A 4793-nucleotide genomic window follows, 5' to 3' on the forward strand; every position below is an offset into this window, starting at 1 on the left:
TGAAGGAGACAAAGCAGCAGCTCCCCGGTACAGCCGCAGCCGTTGAGCAGGAGCCCAGCCGTCAGGATGGCTTTGCGAGCCCTGCCGGAGATCGCAGTCCCACACGGACAGCTGCAGCTACAAAGCACCCCAGTGACCTAGATTCAGCTCTAGATTACTGTGTGCTTTGGCCTCTGCCTCCCATCACTGCACCAGGAGTCTGATTTTGTTGCACAAGCTAACTTGCTTACTGCTCTGACCCATTTTACCATAGCAACCTGGTTTGCTGTACCAGAGGCTAGAAAAAGCGCACAGGCGACTTTTTCAGGATTCCAAGATTAAATTCACTCTCTGCTCTTTTTTTTTTTTTTTCCCTTCACTGCCCTCCTTCCACCCCAAGAATGTGCTTAGCAGACATGACGAAGAAGAACTAATGCTTTCCAACAGCACTGGAAGCCAAGAAAAGATTTAGGCGAGGTATTACTTATGTACTTCTAATACATTGCTTATCCTGATGAATGTTTTTGACTTATTTTGCTTTCCTTGGCAGAATTAACCAGATATTTCCCTTGCCCCAAATGTCTCTTTCTTGATTTTCCCTCATTCATCCCCAACCCTTTCTCCCAATATCCTGCCATTTTTGGTTTCGCAAGTATATTTCATTTTGTGCTATTATTTAGATTTTTTGATAACACAGGAATAAGTGCAATCAGATGAGCAGGACTAAAGCTGCTCTCACTGCAGTATCCTAGCTGTTGCCCACTCATTTGTATGTTTACAAGGGTCTATGTGTTAAAAACAGGAGGAGGTGGTTTATAGGCAGCTCTTCTCAGACATTAATTTAGTCTTTTACAGATGTAATAATCTGGGGTACATCAGGCTCAGCATGGCCAGCTGGGCAAGGGAGGGGATTGTCCTGCTCTGTTTTGCACTGGAGCAGTCTCGGTGTGCAGATTTGGGTGCCACAATATAAAACAGATATAAAGCTATTAGAGAGATGCATATCTTTAAAAAAGCTCTCAAAGCAGGGCTACAAAGATGGTGTAGGGTCTTGAGGGGAAGTTGTATGAGGAGCAGCTGAGGTCACTTGGTCTGTTCAGCCTGGAGAAGAGGAGACTGAGGGGAGGTTTCCTTACAATCTGCAACTTCCTCTTGAGGGGAAGAGGAGGGACAGACACTGATCTCTTCTCTGTCGTGACCAGTGACAGGACCTGAAGGCATCAGGGGAGGTTTAGGCTGGATATTAGAATAAGGTTCTTCACCCAGAGGGTGGTTGGGCAACAGAACAGGCTCCCCAGGGACCTAGTCACAGCATAAGCCTAGCAGAATTCGAGAAGCATTTAGTCAACACTTTCAGGCACATGGTGTGACATTTGGGGATGTCCTGTGTTGGACTTGATGCTCCCTGTGTGTCTCTTCCAACTCAAATTAGTGATTCTGATTATGACTGAGGAAAAAAAAAGATAACCCAAAACACTATGTATAATGGTGGTGAGATTTGAGAAAATCAGATGATGACGATTTTTGAATATTTTGTCCTTTTTTTAAATGTTGTTGAGGTAACACTTTATGTTTGCTAAGCTTGAAGATGTGCACATAGATATAAGAATATGGAAAAAAATATGCAAAATCATAAGAAAGTCAAAAGGAGACAAGTGTTATGAAAGCAATTAGCTTTCCCCTCCATGTTTCATGTATTTCTGAAATGCTCTTGAAGCACCTGAGCATTTTTGCTAACCAGCCAAAGGAATTGCTCAACACCTCTCAAGCCCATCTGTGACTGTTCCTGCCCTCATGGGTGCTGGGAATGGTTCAGCCAGGCTAACAGGCACGAGAAATACATTTCATTTTGCAAAATAATTTGGGAATCTGTTTTGCAAATCACACAGAGAGTCCCAGATATTCACAAATCACAAAATTCTGGAGTCTGCTTCTGGCAGTGCTGCTGTGGGGGACCGTTTGATTTAGGTTTCTTTCTGCTGTAGACACATAACTCCTGGTTGTGTTGTCTCATTTATTTTTAGCTTCAAAAACCTGTTAAGTGTCTTCATTTTTCACTAATCAGCACCAGTATTGTAAAAGGCTCAAGCTCCATATCTCTCCCAGCTGACTTAAAAAAAGGCACGAGAGTGGTACTGCGTAAGGCTCTCAAAAACAGTGGAAGGTGCCAAAGTGGTTCCGATAAAATTAAAAAGTACATCTCTCAACATTCCTCCTTCAGAAGAATTGTCCTTATCTCCAGGTATGTAGATGTTTAAGCTGTTTAAGCTGAGCACTCTTGCAAACATTTAGGTTTTAATACAGGGGCGAAATTTCTGAGACAGCTGATGGCCAATGGCTTGAACTGTCTGGCAAGAAGCTGGTAACCAGGGATCCTTCTAACCCCACATGTAAGAAACATCTTCAAAGACATGGTCAGAAGGGCAAATCAGCACAGACTAAGGGATATTGTGTGTTTGTGAGGCCTGCCCATACAGCTCTCCTTGCCAGTGTGCTGTAACACCAGAACTGAGCTTACCTCAGAGTTGTGTATTGTACCATATTCCCCATGGGAGACAGAGGTTTTATTCTGTGTAAATGCATATCCAAAGAAGTTTCAAATTGTAATTGCAAGATTGTACGTGAACAAACCACTCTGGAGAGGGGAGAGGGGAAAAGAGGAATACAACAACATCTGTTACACTCAGAAAATTTCAGACTCCTTATCAGAATACTTTTAATAAATAACATCACTGGTGTCTTTTAACCCTACAAAAACATCCAAGAATGTTAGACTTTCTACCTTATTGACAACCCCTATCCAAAGAAAATAAAAAATGTAGTTGAAAAAACCTTTAATAGCTGCTACTTACTCACCTCAGCTTCTGGGTATTTGACATAATTTCTGCTCATTTGGACTAAAAATCATCTGCTGGTCCTTATGAAGAGGTTGTAGATCTGGCTTTTGGTGCAGACAGGTCTGACAGTGCCAGGGCCAGAAGGCTGCTCTTGGTGGGCAGCAGTCCCATCACTTATGCCTAGATTGGCTGTACAGTTTGCTCCTCTCCCACGTCCTTTGACAGACCTAACTGTGACTAGCCTTGCCACAATAGTGTAGTCTTTGGCTTTCGGGCAAGTAAATATCTCTCTTCCTTTATTAGGGGAACAAACCTTGAAATTCTCCAAACTTAGTCTTAATTAAGTTAAATTAATGACGTCAAATTGCAGCAGAGTTTCAATATAAATGGAAAAGATGCTGTGTTGACAGTCATTGTTGTGCTCATGGTACAGAAATTCTAAATTTGTCCGTCAGGCTGGCCTAACCTGCATGGTGAACATGGAAGTAAACAAAGAAGTAATTGCAATGCGCAAGGCATGACAACTTCAAAGACAACATTACCCCTCCTCCTAGGTTTAAGAGACTCAAAAGCCCACAGTTTTCCTGAAAAATTCTGTCTTCTAAACATTGGTACTAAGCATAATTTTCTGGGCTTCCTGGATTTAGAAGCTTTTATGTGTAAAGAGAGGGAGAGTCGCTCTCATATATCTGCTGCTATATGCCCTTCAGTTATTTCGTAGACTGCATGGGAGTCATTAACTTGTCTTGTGGATGGACTCACCTTAGTGAACTGATCATTTTTTATTGCTTCCTCAGGCTCTAATGTTCCTAATCATGGGGATTATTAGACTGTTTGCAAGATGAAGAATCATCAGAGGTGCAATTTGCCAAAAGTGGGGTTTAAAGAAAGAAATGGTATGTAACCTGAGCAAAATTACAATAGTCCTTAGCACTGTAGGCTTTGTCACTGTGCAGAACCTTGAAAACCACCCAAAAATTAGATTTTTACAGGCGTAAGTATTGTCTTTTTTGTCTTTTCTCACATAAAACAGTTACCAGCTGAACAAGGGATATTCCAGCCCCTATGACCTCATGGTCCGTATATCAAGTAGAGGGAAGAAGGAAGAAAGAAATATTTGGAGTGATGGTATTTGTCATCCCAAGTCATTGTTACATCTGATGGGGCTCTGATTTCCTGGAGGTGGCTGAAAACCTGCTCATGGGAAAAAGTGAATTAATTCCTTGGTTTGCTTTGCTTGTGTGTACAGCTCTTGCTTTCCCTATTAAATTGCCTTCATCTCAACCCATGAGTTCTCTACTTCTTACCCTTCTGGTTCCATTCCCAATCCTGCTGGTGGGGGAGTGGGGGAGCATCTTTGTGGGGCTTTTCTGTTGACTGGGGTGAAATAATGACAATCACAAACTGCAGATGCTGCTTTGCAGATCCTAATTTTAGTGTTCTCACACACCACAGACAAAAACTGCAATCTGCATTCTCTAGTACACATCACCTTTGACCTGGCACAGTCTTTTAAATAAAATTCTCCATTCCTACTCATCATTCCAACTCATCTTTAGAAGCCATTGTGTTTAACTTACTATTTTGCATGCTCCCAAAGCACCTGTAGGTTCTAGCTAAGGTTCAAGAATTACAAATGAAGTTTTCCATTTCTCTGTCATATATTGGTGAAAGATAGGCAGTCCTTTTTTCTTTTTTTATTTTCTGAATGCATAGCCACAGATAAGTAAATGGTAGCTAGAAACAGAATGGAAACAGTTTATTTAGTTAGGAAAAAAAAACAGAAAGTACCAGAGAGCTGTGGAAAGATGGAAGTATGTAAAGGAAACTACAGCAAGCAGGAGTAATAATGAAGCTGGAACAAGAGAACTTGCAAGAGAGCTGGGACTGGATGGAAATACGGGTCTCAAGAGCATGGGTAGGAAGTTCCTCAGCTGGGAATAGTGAAGCCAGATTTGGAAGACAGCACCAGTGTCC

The 4793-nt window shown here is 41.9% G+C and overlaps 1 long non-coding RNA gene across 1 annotated transcript; it reads left to right on the forward strand.

Annotated features, from left to right (window-relative positions):
* Nucleotides 1-267: 267 nt before the first annotated feature.
* LOC132070560 (uncharacterized) lies at nucleotides 268-4015 on the forward strand. Its single transcript, XR_009418019.1, has 3 exons — nucleotides 268-456; nucleotides 3614-3712; nucleotides 3850-4015. It is a non-coding gene; the product is annotated as an uncharacterized LOC132070560 (long non-coding RNA).
* The last annotated feature ends 778 nt before the right edge of the window (nucleotides 4016-4793 follow it).

Source organism: Ammospiza nelsoni, chromosome 3 (genome assembly GCF_027579445.1).
Source record: "Ammospiza nelsoni isolate bAmmNel1 chromosome 3, bAmmNel1.pri, whole genome shotgun sequence".
Lineage (NCBI taxonomy): Eukaryota > Metazoa > Chordata > Aves > Passeriformes > Passerellidae > Ammospiza > Ammospiza nelsoni.